Genomic DNA, 21,721 nt, shown 5'->3' with positions numbered 1-21,721 from the left:
AAATAACATAGACGCTCACCTTGAGAAAAATTTTAGCATTCCTTACCGACGTGCACAACATGATAATTGCTTTGAAGTTGAAACTGAGCGCACTAGAAAGGGTTAAAGATTGCACCACATTTCACATATAAAACCGTTTCTTAAGAGGTAATCAGCTTTTTAACCTAGTCATTGCCATAAAACATTTCACTTCACGTTATTAGTACGCTTTGTCGCCGGCCGCGGTGGTCTCGCGGTTTTGTAATCAGTGACGGAAATTTATTTTGTTGCCTAATTGCTCAGTATCATAGACGACGTTCGATCTGTAAATCATTCCATCTAAATAGGCTTCTTTTCTGTCTGTCAATCATTGCTTTCATTTCAAAATCACCGGTTTCGGGTAAAGATGCTTATCTTTGCTTAATACCTCGTGGTTACAGAGTAACCTGTCTTATCAAAACTATCTCTTCACTGCCACTTACTAATTCACAGACTTGTGGAAACAGGTTACCCCTCTAACTACGTGATATAATATGAAGATGGGAGACATTGCCAGGAAGCGGTCATCTTGAAATGAAATCAGCCTTCGACAGACTGAAAGTAAAGCTTCTCTGTATAAATAAGGATCTCTGTGACAAATATATCTAATTTTGATAAACCATTCTACTTTTTTTGCTGAGTAGTCCATTAAACGGAGATATATTATTAGCTCTATCAATGTTAATTTTGCGTGTGTTCGGTTTGCTGCTCCTGTCAGTTGCGGCCGCAGTACTTCATAGCCAATATTTTCAGTACGTTCAAGTATATTTTTTGTGTGGCATGTGTTGCATCAGAATTAAAATAAGAATAATTCCCTATTACCTCTTCATGAAGAAGCTTTTGGGACATTTTCCTTGGTTGTAAGGCAAATCGTGGGACTGGAATCCACTCCCAAATGCTCCAAATAGGGATTCACTACGCTCTATTTCCCCGATCGGTTGGTATTTGGTTGAAGAGCCAGTGACTCTTTAAAGGATCATTAATCAAACACACTGCAATACCTTTATGGATCGAAAAAAAGAATTATACACCCGTCGATGAGAATCACCACACAGAAACTGTCTCTTTTCAATTCTTTGGCTGCAGTGCTACGTGAAGTGGTTAGTGTGTAATGCGAACTTTCATCGAAGACTAAATCCAGCACCCACCTTATTCACACACCATCAGGCTTTAGGGTTTATAATGTCGTTCGTAACGGATGCCCAGAGGCCAAGCTGACGGTTGGTGACGTCTATGGACCGTTTGGGTCGACAGAGCACTGACTCTTGCCTGCAAAAATAGGTTGAGGCGAATCTTCGAATTTCTGTGTTACAGTACGGCAGCGGAATATTCGAATTACATCATGTTCGCCCATCCATATTCCTCGCTGACAATCAATGTTTTTTCAAGTGACAGTATGTACACGGCCTGAGCTTGGATTGACATTGAGAGGCACATTGACATACTGGATAGTGTGCACAGGCCTTATACGCTGGAGACACAACACAATCTACTGAAACCGATTGAAAATGCAGCTTGGGGTTTACACTACTGGCCATTAAATTGCTACACCACGAAGATGACGTACTACAGAAGTGAAATTTATCCGACAGGAAGACGATGCTGTGATATGCAAAAGATTAGCTTCTCAGAGCATTCACACAGGGTTGACGCCGGTGGCGACACCTACAACGTGCTGACATGAGGAAAGTTTCCAACCGATTTCTCATACACAAACAGCAGTTGACCGACGTTGCCTGGTGAAACGTTGTTGTGATGCTTTGTGGAAAGAGGAGAAGTGCGTTTCCGACTTTGATAAAGATCGGATTGTAGCCTATCTTGATTGCGGTTTATCGTATCGCGACATTGCTGCTCACGTTGGTCGAGATCCAATGACTGTTAGCAAAATATGGACTCGGTGGGTTCAGGTGGGTAATACGCGACGCCGAACTGGATCCCAACGGCCTCGTATCACTAGCAGTCGAGATGACAGGCATCTTATCCGCATGGCAGTAACGGAACGTGCAGCCACGTATCGACCCCTGAGTCAACATATAGGGACGTTTGCAAGACAACAACCATCTGCACAAACAGTTCGACGACGTTTGCAAAATGGTTCAAATGGCTCTGAGCACTATGGGACTTAACTTCTGAAGTCATTAGTCCCCTAGAACTTAGAACTACTTAAACGTAACTAACCTAAGTTCATCACACACATCCATGCCCGAGGCAGGATTCGAACCTGCGACCATAGCGGTCACGCGGTTCCAGACTGGAGTGCCTAGAACCGCACCGCCACACCGGCCGGCGAAGTATTTCGGGGCAGACCGTTCAGCGCATATCGTTGAGTATGGGTGTCCGCAGCAGAGCACTGCCAAGTGTTTCCATGTTGACCCGACAACACCTTGGTTACGACTACGGCGAGCACAGGCCATCGACACTGAACGAGTGATCAGTGGAAACTTGTCGCCTTGGCGGATGGATCACGTTCTTTTTGGCACAAGGTCGATGGTCATATCCAGATACGCGGTCATCGAGGTGAACTGCTGTTCGAAAGATGCACTGCGCCTTGGATGCAGGCGGGTGTGGGCAGTATTATGCTGTGGTAAACATTCATGTGGGCTCTCATGGGACCTGTGGTAGTTATCGAAGGCACCGTGGCAGCTATAGACTCTGAACGTTACTGCGAGCCACTTGCATTCCTTCAAACTTATTGTCTTCCAGTGGGATAATTGTCCGTGTCACAAGGCTAGATCGTGCTGCAGTGGTGTTAGGAGCATGTTAATGAATTCACGCTGATGCTTTGGCCACGACATTCTCGTGATCTCAAACCGTTGGAACGCATCAGAGACTCTATAGAGTGCGTGCTCCGCCCCCGCGAACTGCCGTCCTATTACCTACCGTCCCATTACTTTTGAGAATGGCGCAACCTGTGTGTAGACGTCTGGGGCCACATTCTATCGGCAATCTACAAAGGACTTTTCGAATCTACGCGGCGCACAACATTTGCTGTAGTGCGTAACAAAACTGTACCAAGCCGTTATTTAGAGCGTGTTCGTAACGTTTTGGCTCTTTGGTGTCTCTTTCCTCACCCAAACACGTTCCACCACAATTAGGACATCCTCAGTGGTTGCTTTTTTCATTTCCCCTGCAAAAACAATGGCAGGAAAGCATCCGGACTAATTTTTTATTATGTTGTTATTGTGGATATCAACACTGAAGAGCCAAATAAACTGGTACACCTGGCTAATATCGTGTAGAGCCCCCGCGAGAACGTAGAAATACCGCAACACGACGTGGCATAGACTCGACTAATGTATGAAGTGATACTGAAGGGAACTGACACCATGAATCATCCAAGGCTGTCCATATATCTGCAACAGTACAAAGGGGTGAGATCTCTTCTGAACAACACGTTGCAAGGCATCCCAGATATGCTCAATAATGTTCAAGTCTGGGGAGTCTGTTGGCACCGGAAATGTTTAAGCTCAGAAGAGAGCTGCTGGACTACTCTGTGGCAATTCTGGACGTGTGAGATGTCGCATTGTCCTGCTGGAATTGCCGAAGTCTGTATGGATTCACATTGGACATGAATGAGCTTTCGGCTCCGAAAGCCCATATCGATGATGTTTCGTTGAATAGTTCGCACGCTTACATTGTTGATGGCCCAGCATTGAAATCTGCAGAAGTTTCGGAAGGGTTGCACTTCTGTCACGTTGTACGATTTTCAGTCGTCGTTGGTCCTGTTCTTGCAGGATCTGTTTCCAGCCGCAGCGATGTCGGAGATTTGATGTTTTACCGGATTACACTTGTCAACACACGGTACACTTGTGAAATGGTCGTAATGGAAAATCCCCACTACATCGCTACCTCGGAGGTGCTGTATCCCGTTGCTCGTGCGCCGACTATAACATCACGTTCAAACTCTCTTAAATCTTGATAACTTGCCATGGTAGCAGAAGTAAGCGATTTAACAACTGCGCCAGACACTTGTCTTACACAGGCGTTGCGGACCGTAACACCGTATTCTACCTGTTTACCTATCTCTGTATTTGAACGCGCATGTCTATACCAGTTTCTTTGGCGCTTTAGTATATTTCAGAGATGGATCTATAATACATTTAATATGCCATCTGTAACACAGGTATATTCTAGGTGAAAATTTGGCCTAAATAACAGCTGAAAAAAAGAATGTTGAGTCGCGTAATTCTTATTTTATGTAAACTTCGAGTCTTATAGTTGTTGACCTGCTCTGAGCCTCTTGGTTTTTAAGGGTATTTATGACTTTTATGGCTCTTGGTATCTTTTATAATGCTAAAAAGTCTCCAGCCACAAAACTACTCCTACATTTCGTAAGCTGACTTTTCTTCTCTTGACATCATTGCAGAATCTCTGCTTACTTCTGGATCTCGTGGACGGATAAAGAGCATTGAGTTTCACAAGATCGTATTTATCGGACTCTGTGTTTTCTTCTCACTGCCTCCACAATATCTGCAAACATGTAAACGTTCTTCGATGGATTTAAATGACGAGAGTACTGTATGCACGTGTGATAGTTTGCGTCTACGGGCATAACGAATTAAACACGGATAATAAATGGCTGTAAGTGAATTTACCTTCTTGTCACGTCCACGAGACTGCGAGGCGCAGCTGTTTGCTCAGCTGCGCCGTTGACCTTGTCTAGCTTTATGAGTTATCGCCAGTTTGTCCGCCGTCGCGCGTAATTGGCGTGTTTTGCTCTGCGAGAGAAACAAGTAACTACGTTAGCTCGAGTGTAGCGAATGCCAACGAGGTATAACTTGTCGCGCGAGACTTGTGGCGAACACAATTATTTAAGCACCTGTCTTTGTGCAGCTACTAATAAATATCAGTCTTTTACAACTGATTTTTTTTTTTGTTTGGTTTACTTGGACGGTTTCACGTGCTTACTGTGGTAGCCTGAGAAGGTTCGGCGATCGATGAGATAGAGAAAATGAGTTTTCTTTTAAAGGTAGCTTTCGATATTTATTGCGATATGCAACGAGTACAAGATGCTAATGTGGTAATTTATTTTAAACAGGCAAAAAAAAATAGAGAAAAGATATTTTGTGATAAACTTTGGATACTATATCGGGAATGACATTAACATACGGACGAGAGGAATAATGGGTTTGTCCGAAACACGTTCTTCAGGAAGAAAGGAAACAGAAACATACTTGACAGTGACGAAAGAGGACTAAAATGAAACTGACACTATGTTATAAAAATAAAAAAACTAAGTTTTTTTCAGAATTAGACAGAAAAAAGTCATCACACAAGAAGCCATAAATGTAGATGTTCTCAGTTTGATTGGCGCGACAGTTGGGTTGTATTTATAAATTAATTTTCGCCACGTGACTGTCTCGAATATGACATTCCACTTATCCATCCTCTTCGGCTTACAGTCATTCTCAAGTGGGAAAGCGAAAATTAAAGTATGGGAAAGTATGCCAGATGAAATTAAACAATAAGTTCAGCTTATTGGAACAGAATGTACTGGGGAGATGTGAGGCGCATTTCCTCCGATGTGTCGACAGATATCTGCAATTTCGTTTTGCAATGTGCACCTAGAGTCCGTCCAAACGAATACTACTCGTCACGTCTTTCAAGCGATGTCTAGTGTCGGTGGTAAGCACCGGTTTATTTCCCTTTACAACGAAAATGATTTTTAAAGCGAAATATTATGTGCTCATTAGATAGAGCGGTCCCATATTACTGTAGTACGTTATTTGTATTATCGCCATGAATTAGCAGGAACAATTAATACCAGTAATACAGCAGTGACGAGGCAGTGCTGCTGCACGGCTTTAGCAGTAGATGATTCAAATGGCTTTGAGCACAATGGGACTTAACATCTGAGGTCATCAGTCCCCTAGACTTAGAACTACTTATACCTAACTAACCTAAGGACATCACACACATACATGCCCAAGGCAGGATTCGAACCTGCGACCTTAGCAGCAGAGCGGTTCCGGACTGAAGCGCCTAGAACCGCTCGGCCACAAAGGTAGTAATGAGCGCGAGCTAGAACGGTGCTGTCACTGTTGGAGTGGCGGCACTGATTATTCTTCCGTTCTCCTGTTCCGGTCAACACACACAGATCTCCTGAAAAGGTGCTGATACATATCTGTAAAAGAAGTATCGCCCTAGACCAATTAGGGAACCCTCTATCGAATGGGCATGTAAAATTCCTCTTTCAAAAATCATTTTGTTTGTAACGGGAAACAAACCGACGGTTTCCGTTGACATTGGACTTCGCATAAAAGACGTGACAGGCAGGATTTGTTACGACTGACTCCTTCTACAAACTGAAACACGAAATTCCAAATATCTGCCAAAATATCGGAGGAAATGCGCATGACGAATGTTAGGATGTGTAGACAGATAAGAAAAGCCAATTATTTACTGATGGAATTTAGACAGTCAGTAAGAGATATTTTAGGTATGTTGTTGTTGTGGTCTTCAGTTTGATTGGTTTGATGCAGCTCTCCATGCTACTCTATCCTGCGGAAGCGTCTTTATCTCCCAGTACCTACTGCAACCTACATCCTTCTGAATCTGATTAGTGTATTCATCTCTTGGTCTCCCTCTTCGATTTTTACCCTCCACGCTGCCCTCCAATACTAAATTGGTGATGCCTCGATGTCCTACCAACCGATCCCTTCTTCTAGTCAATACCTCCTCATTAAATATGTCATCTACCCATCTAATCTTAAGCATTCTTCTGTAGCACCACATTTCGAAAGCTTCTATTCTCTTCTTGTCTAAACTATTTATCGTCCAATTTTCACTTCCAGACATGGCTACACTCCACACAAATACCTTCAGAAACTATTTCCTAACACTTAAATGTATAATCGATGTTAACAAATTTCTCTTCTTCAGAAACGCTTTCCTTGCCATTGCCAGTCTACATTTTATATCCTCTCTACTTCGACCATCATCAGTTATTTTGCTCCCCAAATAGCAAAACTCCTTTACCAGTTTAAGTGTCTCATTTCCTAATCTAGTTCCCTCAGCATAAGCCGACTTAATTAGACTACATTCCATTATCCTCGTTTTGCTTTTGTTGATGTCCATCTTATACCCTCCTTTCAAGACACTGTCCATTCCGTTCAACTACTCGTCCAAGTGCTTTGCTGCCTTTGACAGAATTACAATGTCATCGGCGAACCTCAAAGTTTTTATTTCTTCTCTATGGATTTTAATACCTTCTCCGATTTTTTCTTTTGTTTCCTTTACTGCTTGCTCAATATACAGATTGAATAACATCGAGGAGGGGCTACAACCCTGTGTCACTCCCTTCCCAACCACTGCTTCTCTTTCATGTCCCACGGCTCTTATAACTGCCATCTGCTTTCTGTGCAAATAGTAAATAGCCTTTCGCTCCCTGTATTTTACCCGTGCCACCTTCAGAATGTAAAAGCGAGTATTCCCATCAACAGCGTCAAAAGCTTTCTCTAAGTCTACAAATGCTAGAAACGTCGGTTTGCGTTTGCTTAATCTAGATATCTAAGATATCTAGAATCTAAGATAAGTCGTAGGGTCAGTATTGCCTCACGTCTTCCAACATATCTACGGAATTAAACTGATCTCTGATCTTCCCCGACGTCGTCTTCTATCAGTTTTTCCATTCGTCTGTAAAGAATTCGCGTTAGTATTTTGTAGCTGTGACTTATTAAACCGATAGTTCTGTAATTTTCACATCTGTCAACACCTGCTTTCGTATTATATTCTTCTTGAAGTCTGAGGGTGTTTCGCCTGTCTCGTACATCTTTCTCACCAGATGGTAGAGTTTTGTCATGACTGGCTCTTTCAGTGCTCTGTCAAACTCTTCACGCAGTATCATATCTCCCATTTCATCTTCATCTACATCCTCTTCCATTTCCATAATATTGTCTTCAAGTACATCGCCCTTGTGTAGACCCACTATATAATCCTTCCACCCTTCTGCATTCCCTTCTTTGCTTAGAACTGGGTTTCCATCAAAGCTCTTGATATTCATGCAAGTGGTTCTCCTTTCTCCAAACGTCTCCTTAATTTTCCTGTAGGCAGTATCTATCTTACTCCTAGTGACATAAGCCTCTACATCCTTACATTTGTCCTCTAGCCATCCCTGCTTAGCCATTTTGCACTTCCTGTCGATGTCATTTTTGAGACCTTTGTATTCCTTTTTGCCTGCTTCATTTACTGCATTTTTTTATATTTTCTCCTTTCATCAATTAAATTCAATATTTCTTCTGTTACTCAAGGGTTTCTACTATCCCTCGTCTTTTTACGTATTTGATGCTCTGCTGCCTTTACTATTTCATCCCTCAAAGCTACCCATTCTTCTTCTACTGTATTTCTTTCCCCCATTCCTGCCAATTGTCCCCTTATGCTCTCCTTGCAGCCCTGTACAACCTCTGGTTCTTGTAGTTTATCGAGGTCCCATTTCCTTAAATTCCAACCTTTTTGCATTTTTTTCAGTTCTAATCTACAGGTCATAACCAATAGATTGTGGTCAGAGTCCACATCTGCCCCTGGAAATGTGTTACAATTTAAAACCTAGTTCCTAAATCTCTGTCTTACCATTATATAATCTATCTGATATAAAAGTATAAAGAAAGCAAATGGGAAAAATGAAATAAGCCAGTTCTTGAATAAAAGGCAGAACTTTCCAAAAATCAACAATATGTACGAGGGTTGGAACTTAAATAGTGGCAACTATTTATTCCCAACCGATACAAAAGAGTTACATGTTTTCACCTTTTAATGTTCTTCAAAGTAGTCATCAGCGTTGTGTAGAACACGTTGCCAGCGATGTGGAAGGCGTAGTATACCGTTAGCAGCGCCTGTTCTGTTGTATGTGTGAATGGAGCGGTCTACTGTCTGCCGAATCTCTGGAACAGTTCTGAAGCGAATGCCACGAAGTGGTTCCTTCATCTTCGGAATCAAATCAAAGTCACAAGGACTTACGTCCGGGGAGTATGGTGGATGGTACGGCACTTCCAAGTCCCATCGACCGAACAGACCAGCCACAGCTTGCGCTGTATGCGCCCGCGCATTGTCGTTCAACATGAAGGGTGGGTTGCGCATAAAGTGTCGCCGCTTCTTTCGCAAAGTTGGTACCAGGTGATGTCCCAAAAACGAACAGTAATACTGTGGATTGACGGTCTTCCGTGGAGGAATGTAATGTGTTAGGATAACAAGGTGTGTTGTCCATATTCACAGTTGCTAATACATTTAATGAACTTCTAAAATTGGTGCGAAGTACGCCCGCCCTCCCCCCGACATGTATGGTACAGTGACTTTCGGAATATACACGGGCTAAAATCTCAACTCCACCGACAGTCTTTGCGAGATGGTTCAGTACACTTTCCGAGTATTTTGGTACGAAGAACGCAGGGATCTCTGGTGACTTCTTACAGAGTCTCTGCTTTTCTTTTCGTTTTCTTGTCCCTGTTAGCTTCGTATTTGTTTTGCATTCAAAATAGTGCACAACCCTGCAAATGTCTGCGGTATACACTGTATGTCATGTTCCCATTCGATTACTGTACCTGCTGTTGATAGCAGTGAAGCTCTCTTCAATTCGTTGCCCTCAAGTATGCTCGGCTCTGTCTAGGGTTTCGTTTTCTGGCAGTTAGTCGTGCGTTTACAGCCATACACAGCAGTACTGTGGATAGTTTACTGAGGAAGTATTGGCCGATAAGCATCTCGTGTATGGGTTCACTGAATACAACGGAAGAGCTGCACATCGACGTCATGGTACGTAGTTTCCGCACCGAGAGCTGCTGCATCACAGTACTCTTGCGTCTTCTGAAGGTTCTTGCAATAATTAGATTTGTGCTTTGTACGATTTGGTTACTTCATATTACAGGCTTCTCCACCGCTGTAAAGCCATTTTCACGGGCCGGCCGGTGTGGCCGAGCGGTTCTAGGCGTTACAGTCTGGAACCCCGCGACCGCTACGGTCGCAGGTTCGAATCCTACCTCGGCCATGGATGTGTGTGATGCTCTTAGGTTAGTTAGGTTTAAGTAGTTCTAAGTTCTAGGGGACTGATGACATCAGGCGTTAAGTCCCATAGTGCTCAGAGCCATTTGAACCATTTTCACGGGAACAAGCGTACTTGCAGCAACAAACCGAATAAACAACAATTACATTATTGGTCTGTAACGAGCCGCCAAAGAGCGTGGATCGCTTATACCAAAATGCTCATAATGTATCTCTGAGAAACCTCTGAAAGTTTGTCGGTGGATTCTGGTTCGCCCTCTATGCATATGTAGACCGATTCAGCCAATGTTAATCTACTGAAGAATTTGCACATCAAGGACACAGTCTCCCTTAGGCTTCACCATAATAGTACGAAGTTCAGAATGCGACGAGAATTCGTTTAAGCAGATTCCATTCCACGAAAGCTGTTCTCAGTAGTTTTGGAGGAACTTCTCGAAGAAACTCCATTCCACGGAAACTATTCTGAAGAGCGTTTTGAAGAAAGTTTCAAAACCTTCAATTAAGAAAAAGAAGAAAGATAAAGAATGAAAGTAGGTTTGAAAATTAATTACAATAAGAGTAAAATAATATGCAATCAACACATCGAGAAGACATTAGAACAGGGCTGGCCAAACGCTGCACAGTGTGCAGACGTGCGGAAGTGCTGCACATGTGCGCACGTGTGCGACAGCGACATCTGTTATTAGACATGTGTCCTAAATGAACGGCGGCGGCTGCACTTACCTGTTTATGTGGTACAAGCAAGAGCGCAACATACCCAGTCTCGTTTACCCCTGGTGATCGTAACCGTAACAGAGAAGTACTGAGAAATGTCAGGTGCTGTGAAAAAGAAAAGGACGGGAGCTCTATGTTCTCAGACCTTTAAAAATGACTGAGAACTGCAACTCACAGTGTCTGCTATGCCGCCGAATAATAGGCGGCCAGCGTAAGTTTTCATTTGAAAGACACTACAATACATATCACAGAGACGAGTGTAGTGTACTCAACAGTGAAGAACGGCAAGCCAAATTAAATGTCCTTAAGAAAATGGAGGATGAGACACATCAACTCGATTATCATTTCTCATGACCAGTGATAAACGTGTCTGGATTTATTCCTTTCATAATTAAAAATTATTGTTTACTAACTGTGCATTATTGCCTCATTCTGCTCCATGTTACATTATTATCAGGAAAGTTGGTCATTAAACCGATTGTTCCGATGTATACTTACATTTAGGGTTTTTTGTATGTGTGAAGGGCTACGCTCAGCTGAAGTCGATAAAACGTAACATTCATTTAATTGTCGGTTATTATGCACATTTGAGACGGAACTGATGAAAGATATAGCAATAATGGTATTGAAATAACAGGTGATCATCGAGAGGTCTGCGGTTATCATTCTGTTCAGAGGTCAGCGAGACAGAAATTATGTGGGTGTAACTGAGGTCACCGAGAATTAGTTATACGAAACCTTGCATTAGTTTAATGTTATTTGAAATCATGAATAAGGTTCATTGGAAGTCGCTAAGTGCTCTCTTTCTTAAATACTAGATCAAAAACATTACACATATTTACGTGCCGTGAGTCAAGCTGCCTTAATAAAAACCCACGGTTGTTAACTGTATTACTTGTCGTAGTGGGTTAAATTGTTAACATAAAAGTAGACGTCGCAATGAGTAGACTGTGACAGTATTTTAAATGTTTAATACGCGAAATACGTTCCCATGGTGGGCTTTAAAGCTGTGGAAAGAGCACTAGAATGCTCCGGTACAGCGTATCCCAGCAAGTGGATAAAGCGACATCTGTGCGTAGAAACATGCTCTACATGAGCGCTGACGGCTGCGGCGTGCACACTGTGACCTGGAAGTTACACATGTGCAGGAGCACCGCACGCGTGCAGAATTTCTGGCCGGCCCTGCATTAGAACAAGTTAACCCTGAAACAATAGAACCTCCTGATACATTTGTATGTTTGGTGCAAATGAAGAAAGCGATAGGATGGACAGAGGAAACAGAGAGTGAGAGAGAGAGAGAGAGAGAGAGAGAGAGAAAGAGAGAGGAACAATAAGAATGGCCAGAAGAGTTTATGGTAATATTTTCAACAGTAGCGTATTAGCGTACTAATGTGTCTGAACCGAAAAGTTTTGAATAAGTGTGTATTGTCAGCTCTAGCAAATGACAGTGAGACAAAGATTTATAACGCAAAAAAGCTGAGGGATGATAAAGGAACAACGGAAATGCTTATGATGGAATTGTTTAGATGAGGCAGGAAACCAAACAAAATATTGTTGGAAGAGACCGGAGTCTAATGAGTGTTAATACAGGTTGCGGCAGAAGCAATGACTTATTTTAAACTGCGCGCAAATGTTGAACATGGCTTCCCACTGAATTTATGTTGCTACCAGTGTATAGTGAGGTTCAAAAGCTTACCAATCAGTATAAGTCGTCGGCGAAACGAACATTGAGCGTTCGCAATTGAAACGTTTTTCAAACGTGGTGACAATGTCGTCCGACCGCAGTGTTTGTTTCGGTGACATTTGAGATTTGTCGTTACCACCAAGTTTCGTCTCAGAAGACGATTACGAGTATGAGTCACCATCTGTGATACAAAAAGTCAGGGTATAGTATTGGAATTGAGGAACTAACAACGAGAAACACAACAAAATTTATTAATGGCCAAAGCAAACTTGTTAACGCATGTTCTGGATCAACTTTGTTTGGTATGGTTCTGATTAGTGAAACATCTCAAAAATGGGCATTTATTTGCTAGGAAAAATGTATACATACAAACACATCAAACAATAGCCATAAATGAATAAACGGAGCCTCTTTACCTTATCCATTGTAATATTTTTTGCTTACGTAACTAATAACGTCATAAACAACTGTATTTTTCTTCTTTATTAAAGCTGAAGTTTTCATTTAAAATATTATGTAGGCCTAACAGAAACTGCTTTGTCAACTTATGTTCTTATTTATATTCATTTTGGGCTTCAGCTAAGAGAAGTTATTGCAAAACCTAGGTAATTTTTCGCTTTCAGGTATCTGACCTCGCATGTCTAAGAACACTAAATGGAAAAAATATCCAAGTCATCATGAACAATCTGAAATTTCTCACGAAAACAAAGCATAATAATAAAATAAAGATTACAAAGAACAAAAGCACAAAAACCACTATTGTGAAACGAGTGAGCGCCGCGAATATAGGTTAAGTTATAATGTCATCTGACGACAGTAACGTCAGAACTTTCTTCCCGAAAAACCTTGAAGTGACGAGACGTGACGTGACATAACGTGACGGTCCATTGAGGACCTGCATGCATGAATGCCGCCATTTGAAATGCATTGTGTAATGTTCTCACGTGTCGTGACGTGAATTATTGGCCTTCAACAAATAGTATCGTCCGAGACTACGTGACAATTCCAGCTTAATGCTTACAACAGGCGCAGAACGCAATGCTCACTCCGGAGATACTTCTACTTCGTGGCCTTCGCGATTATGTGCTCTTTGATGTATGCCATTACTCACACTGCCGCCGGCTGTTCGCTGTTGACGATTGGTTGCTGGTTGCAATATTGGGAGCGGTGCCCAGTGAAATACAGGGTGTATAAAAATAATCATCCGATTTTAAAAAAGTAACTATTTTGTTATTTGATATATGTACTTGAAGAACGTACTGCTGGGAAGAGCGAACTCTCGAGTTTTACATCGTTGCCGCTAGGAAGCAGCAGTGTGCGCCCACTTCAATTCTAGTAAAAATGGTGCGGGACAACAGAAAGCGTTTTGTGTACTACGTTTTACGCAATGCAGTCAGTAATAACTGTTCAGCTTGACTTTCGTAGTAGGTAAGGTGTTGATCCTCTTACTGCACAGATAGCATGAGCAATTCCGAGAAACGGACTCTTCGTGTAAAGGCAAATCGCGCGGGCCGTCCCCGCGTGTCTAACACAGACGTCGAACGCATCCGCCATAGTTTCACAAAGAGTCTGCAGAAATCCGTTCACCGTGCAACTCGACATGATCCCGATGTCCGTCTGGTGTGTGTTGCATCGATGTTTACACCTGAAACCAACAAAATTCAGCTACTGCAAGCTCTTCGTTAAGGTAACAAACGACAACATTACTGGCCTCCAAGGTCACTGGACCTTATGGGGGTTTATAAAAGATTCTGTTCATGTGCCTCCGTTCAAAAATGGTTCAAATGACTCTGAGCACTGTGGGACTTAACATATGAGGTCATCAGTCCCCTAGAACTTAGAACTACTTGATCCTAACTAACCCAAGGACATCACACACATACATGCCCGAGGCAGGATTCGAACCTGCGACCGTAGCAGTCGCGGGGTTCCAGACTGAGGCCGCTAGAACCGCTCGGCCACACCGGCCGGCTGCCTCCGTTACCAACAACAATTAATAAACTGAGACATCGCATAACAGCAGCTGTAGAAGCTGCAACTCAAGACATGCTCTCTGCAGCGTGGGAAAAATTTAAATTCCGCGTTGACATATGCCATGCATCTCGAGGGGAGCATCATAAACGCCTATGAAAAGGTAAGAAAAAGAAACTTTCTGCGTTCCTCGTCCATAAAAAAACAGAATTCATAATATTTGTTCATAGGGTTCAGAAATATAGACGTGCCAAAACGGATGGTTCTTTTTGATATACCCTCTATATCGTGGTTTCTACATTATACAGTATGTTACAAAGAGGTACCGCCAAACTTTCAGGAAACATTCCTCACACACAAATAAAGAAAATATGTTTGTGGACATGTGTCCGGAAACGTTTACATTCCATGTTAGAGCTGATTTCATTACTTCTCTTCAAATAACATTTATCATGGAATGGAAACACACAGCAACAGGACGTACCAGCGTGACTCCAAAGAACTTTGTTACAGGAAATGTTAAAAATGTCCTCCGTTAGCGAGGTTACATTCATCCACCCTCCTTCGCATGGAATCCCTGATGCGCTGATGCAGCCCTGGATAATGGCGTATTGTATCACAGCCGTCCACAATACGAGCACGAAAAGTCTCTACATTTGGTACTGGGGTTGCGTAGACAAGAGTTTTCAAATTCCCCCGTAAATGAAAGTCAAGAGGGTTGACGTCAGGAGAGCGTGGAGGCCATGGAATTGGTCCGCCTCTACCAATCCATCGTTCACCGAATCTGTTGTTGAGAAGCGTACGAACACTTCGACTGAAATGTGCGGGAGCTCCATCGTACATGAACCACATGTTGTGTCGTACTTCTAAAGGCACATGTTCTAGCAGTACAGGTAGAGTATCCCGTATGAAATCATGATAACGTGCTCCATTGAGCGTAAGTGGAAGGACATGGGGCCCAATCAAGACATCACCAACAATGCTTGCCCAAACGTTCACAGAAAATCGTGTTGATGACGTGATTACACAATTGCGTGCGGATTCTCGTCAGCCCACACATGTTGATTGTGAAAATTTACAATTTGATCACGTTGGAAAGAAGCTTAATCCGTAAAGAGAACATTTGCATTGAAATGAGGATTGACACATTGTTGGATGAACCATTCGCAGAAGTGTACCCGTGGCGGCCAATCAGCTGCTGATAGTGCCTGCACACGCTGTACATGTTACGGAAACAACTGGTTCTCCCGTAGCACTCTCCATACAGTGACGTGGTCAACGTTACCTTGTACAGCAGCAACTTCTCTGACGCTGACATTAGGGTTATCGTCAACTGCACGAAGAATTGCCTCGTCAATTCCAGGTGTCCTCGTCGTTCTAGGTCTTCCCCAGTCGCGAGTCATAGGCTGGAATGTTCCCTGCTCCCTAAGACACCGATCAATTGCTTCGTACATCTTCCTGTCGGGACATCTTCGTTCTGGAAATCTGTCTCGATACAAACGTATCGCGTCACGGCTATTGCCCCGTGCTAATCCATACATCAAAAGGGCGTCTGCCAACTCCGCATTTGTAAACATTGCACTGACTGCAAAACCACGTTTGTGATGAACACTAACCTGTTGATGATACGTACTGATATGCTTGATGCTAGTACTGTAGAGCAATGAGTCGTATGTCAACACAAGCACCGAAGTCAACATTACCTTCCTTCAATTGGGCCAACTGGCGGTGAATCGAGGAAGTGCAGTACATACTGACGAAACTAAAATGAGCTCTAACATGGAAATTAAGCGTTTCCGAACACATGTCCACATAACATCTTTTGTTTATTTTTGTGTGAGGAAAGTTTCCTAGAAGTTGGGGCGTACCTTTTTGTAACACCCTTTATTTTACACCACGATTAAAGACAGAATTTCATTTTGGACTATGGTTCCAGCCTCAGCTGTCTTTTTATCAGACAAAGTGCAGGTCACGAGTTGGCTTACAAAATAAATGACCACTGTCGTAATGAGCGATCCCTTACAAAATGTTGAGCTTGAAAAGCGTATCGGAAAAGGAATTTCAGTCCGGTGTTTGACGTAGAGATTTTGTGAAGAACATTCTTAGTACGCAGTGCCAAGGAATGTGTTGCATATTTCGGTAGGTGATCGCGTTCCCCGCTGTCTGCCACTGGTGCCGCTCACATATTGATGGTCAATCTGGGCCCGCAGCGCGCTGCCAAGACGCGCGCGCCCTTTATAAGTTAAACACGGGCCCGCCACGGCACGGGGGCAGCGAGGCCGGACATTTGGACGGCGCGGCTGCTCAGCCAACACTGCGTGCGTGTTCGACTTCCAGACTTCTATTTCCACTCACGGTCAACGATCAGACGTTGACGGGAACTAGGACTCCAAGTTCCACGAAACGCTTTCTCAGTAGCCTGTCCACCGCTCAGGAGCACTGAAAGCACGCCGTTTCCGCCGGTGCATGAATTGTGTAAGTAGCGAACTTCCTTGGCTGACAACTACAAGGGTGAAACGATTCGTCGATTACGATGGTCAGCATTTAGTACAGCTCACGTAATATTTAGAACATTTTCGTTTACACAAACGCCCGGTAGCAAAATATAAAAAAAATTCTGCTTTCTGAATAACGATTAACGTTTTCACATACGTTTTTAGGACTTTAACAAATTGAATTACATATCACTCAGGATGCAAACATTAATGATTATAATCATCTTGTGTGTTGCAATTCTTGTTATGTCAGTACTTGCTAGGAAAATATGGAATAACGAATTCCGCCTTATACAAGACAACTTTTCTTCCCGTTTTGTTTCACCCAGACATGTTTCAGCCCTTTTTGGACTATCTTCAGTGGGTTATTTATTATTTTTCTAACTGTAAAATGGTCGCTACATGTTAACATTTAGCGAAACTTTGGGTACATAATATTTAAAATTGTGAATGAACAATTGTTGTAAAATATTATACATCATTAGTTCATAAATCACAGTTGAGATTTGTATTAACGACCTGATGCACTGTCTGTTGTTTGTAACATTTTGTCATAGTTCTATTTATAGCTTAAGTGGCGAAAAGAGTAGATGTATGTATTAGTTTACATACCTCACATGACGCTACTGGGCATCACAATTTTAAATATTGTGTACCGAAAGTTACGTGAAATGTTAATATGTAACAACAATTTTACAGTCAGAAATTAATAAATAACCCACTGAAGACAGCCCAGAAAGAGCTGGAATATGTCTGGGTGAAACAAAACAGGAAAAAAAAGGTGTTTTGCATAAGGCAGAATTCCTAGTTCCATATATTGATGATTATATTTGGGCGCTGATTATTTTACAGATTGGTATAGGAGGGCTACCTGAAAAGTAATGCTTCCGAATTTTCATGTGAAAGCTCTTATGGATTTTTAAATGAAACACACGTTACTAATATTCTCCATATTTATTCTTTACGTCTACACATTTGCAGCCCTCGGATGCTAGAAGGCTCCGAACTGTAGTATGTAACATGGCGATGTGTAAACGTAAAGATGTCGGTGCGAAAGAAACAGCGCGTCATAATCAAGTTTCTAACGTTCTCCTTCAGAACGACAATGGCAGACCACAAACGAGTGCTGCGACATCTGGTAAACAATTCGACGCCTTGGGTTCACTGTCATCGATCATCCTCCATACAGTCTCGACTTTGCCCCGTCCTGTTTTCAACTGTTTCCAAAAATTAAAGAATACCTTCTAGGGCTTCATTTCGACAGTGATGCAGGAGTGAAACAGAGGTGAGGTTGTGGCTCTGTCAACAAAGTCAAACGTTCTACAGTGACGGTATCGAAAAACTGGCCTCCTGCTGGGAGAATAGTGTTCGTTGCCAGGAGGACTACATTTACATCTACAACTACGTGATTACTCTGCAATTCACACTTAAGTGCCCGGCAGTGGGTTCATCGAACCACCTTCAAGTTATTTCTCTACCGTTCCATGATCGAAAAGCACTCGGAAAACTAGTATCTAAATCTTTCCGTGAAGCCGGCCGCTTTGTCCGAGCGGTTCTAGGCGCTTCAGTCTGCGCTACGGTCGCAGGCTCGAATCCTGCCTCGGGCATGGATGTGTGTGATGGCCTTAGGTTAGTTAGGTTTAAGTAGTTCTAAGTTCTAGGGGACTGATGATCTCAGATGTTAAGTCCGATAGTGCTCAGAGCCATTTGAACCATCTTTCCGTGCGAGCTCTAATCTGTCTTATTTTATAATGATGATCATTCCTCCCTACTTAGGTGTGCGCGAACAAAATGTTTTCGCATTCTAAAGAGAAATGTGGTGAGTAAAATTTAATGAGAGGATCCTGCCGCAATGAAAAACGACTTTGTTTTAATGATTTCCTTCCCAACTAGCGTATCACATAACAGACACTCCCTGTTTCGCGATAATGCAAAAGAAGCTGCCCTTCTTTGAACTTCTTCAATGTCCTCCGCCAGTCCTGTTTGAATTTGGAAGTTTGTGGTAAGGTCTTATGGGATCAAACTACTCAGGTCATCGGTCCCTAAGCATACACACTACCTAATATAATTTAATATACATGACACTAAGGACGACACACACAGCCATGCCCGAGGGAGGACTCGAAGCTCCGACGGGGGCAGCCGCGCAGACTGTGACAAGACGCCTAAGACCGCGCGACTAATCCTATCTGATGTGGATTCCACATCGCGCAGCAATACTTCAGAAAAGAGCGAACAATCGTAATGTAAGCAGTCTCTTTAATAGTCCTGTTACATTCTGTAAGTATTCAGCCAATAAGTGACAGTCTTTGGTTTGCTTTCCCTACAACGTTCTCTATTTGATGGTTTCAATTTAAGTTATTCGTAAATGTAATCTCTAAGTACTTAATTGAATTTACAGGCTTTAGATTTGTGCCATTTATCCAGTGTTCATGTGGATTAGTGTACATTTTTCATTATTTAGTGTCAATTACCACATTTCACGCCCTGCAGATATCTTATCTATAACACTTTTCTATTGGTTTTGATGATCTGATGACTTTACAAGACGGTAAATGTCAGCATCATCTGCAGACAATCTAAGAGAGCACCTCAGACTGTCTCCTAAATCGTTTATGTAGATCAAGAACAGCAGAGGGCCTGTAACACTTCCTTGGGGAACTCCAAATACCTTTTCTGTTTTACTCTATGACTTCCGACAGGTGCTACGAACTGTGACCTTTCAGACGGGAAATCATAAATCCAGTCGCACAGGTGAGATATATTCCGTAAGTACGCAATTTCAGTACAAATCTTTTGCGAGGAACGGTGCCGCAATCGTTCTGGGTATCGCAAAATATGGTATCAATATGGCATCACTTTTCGAGCGCGCTGATTACTTCGTGAGAACAAAGAGCTGCTTGTTTCACATAAACGATATTTTCTGAATCCGTTTTGGTTATTTGTCTATAAATCGTTTTCTTTGAAGCAGTTTTTAATGTTCAAACAGGGTGTTTGTTCCATCATTCTACTACAAATCGATGTTAGTGATATGGGTCCGTGTTTCAGTAGATTACTCCTATTTCCTTTCTTGAGAGTTGGTGTTACCTGTGCAACTTTCCAATATTTAGGAACGGATCATTCGACGAGAGAGCTACTGTAAATGATTGCTAAGTATGGAGCTATTGTATGAACATACTCTGAAAGGAACGTAAGTGATATATAATCTGGACATAAAGCCTTCCCTTTATTTAGTTATTTAAACTGCTTCAGAAAACTCAGGATATCTGAGTCTAAATTATTCAAGTTGACAGTTGTTGTTTCAAATTTTGGAATATTTACTTCGTCGTCTTTGGTGAAGGAATTCCGGAAAGCTGTGTTTAGTAAATATCCTCTAGTTGTATTGCCACCATTGCTATCTCACAGTGAAGTTATTAACTACGATTTGTCGCTGGTGTACTTTATATTTACTACTAAGACCTCTTTGGATTTTCGCCACATTTCGAGACAGAGTTTTGTTGTAGAGACTGTTAAATCATCTGACGCTGAAGTTCACTCTGAATTTCGAGCTTTTGTTAAGCTCCGCCAATGTTGGAGATTTTTCGCTCTTTTAAATCTGGCAAGTTTTTTCCCTACTTTTGCAACAGTATTCTGACCTGTTTTATGTGCCAAGAGGATCAGTTCAATCTCTAAAATTTATTTGGTATGTATCTCTTAATTGCCGTCGATACTATTTCTCTGAATTTAAGCCACGTTTGGCCCATGCTTACATAGTCAGATTGGGAAAAGTGGAAACTATCTCTTAGAAAGGCTTCAAGCGAATTTTTATCTGCTTTTTGAAACAGATACATTTTGCATTTATTTTTGGTGGATTTGGATGTTACGTTATTTAGTCTTGCTAGAACGACCTTGTGGTTACTAAACCCCGCATCCGTCAGTCACCCCTACCATCTCAGTACGTTTTAACCCCCGCATCCGTCTATCACCCCTACCTGCTCAGTACGTTTTCGCAGCTATTTGCACCTCTAGTGGGCTTCTGAACTAATTATTCAAAATAACCAATTAATCCAGGAAGACTGCGACAAACCAGGCGCCTCCATTATATACATCGCATAAGGAACGCCAGAACAAGGTAAGACAGACTAGCGCATGCACAAAGACATTTCTGCCTCGCTCTATAATGTGACTAGAATAGGATACATATTTTCTGTTACTGGCACGAAGTCCCATCCACGCACTGTACAGTGTGTAGAATATTTTGAAACATTGATGTACTCCGATAAACAGTGCGAGACAAGGGCCAGAACTTCTTTGTGTATGTTCCGTTCACGATATCGAGTGGCTTTGTACCTCTTCCTAACAACAGCGCAGGGACGTGGGCGGGACGTTTCGGAAACTAACGGTCACGCGAACACAGATTAGACAAAACCACAACTTTCGGGTTATTGTAACTTATTAAAACATACACTGTAATTTTCACCGGTGCCCGAAATAATTGCAGGGGATGCAGGTTCCGTGTCTGGCGGCGAACAAGGAGCAACCGCTGACCCAGCCGGTTGTATCGGCAGAGAGTGCTGGTACGGGAGGCAACGAACCTCTTTACTCTCATTCAGCTACAGTAATGATACCTTTACATTCAATACAGCAGCACGAATTACGTGTATGTCGTTTATTCAATGAAGAACATAATCTTTTGTGTAGTCGTAAGTTATTACAGTCATGACATCAGTAGTGTTTCGGTTTTGTTCAGTACTATAATTATCATCATCAGCAGTATGAAATGTCCCCTTTGGAAAATTATATATTACTGTGCTGGAAAACCTCTTACGTTATTTGATTTTCAAACAGCTCAGCAGAACTGAATGTACTC

Source organism: Schistocerca gregaria, chromosome 5 (genome assembly GCF_023897955.1).
Source record: "Schistocerca gregaria isolate iqSchGreg1 chromosome 5, iqSchGreg1.2, whole genome shotgun sequence".
Taxonomy (NCBI): domain Eukaryota; kingdom Metazoa; phylum Arthropoda; class Insecta; order Orthoptera; family Acrididae; genus Schistocerca; species Schistocerca gregaria.
This window is presented reverse-complemented; position numbering follows the sequence as displayed.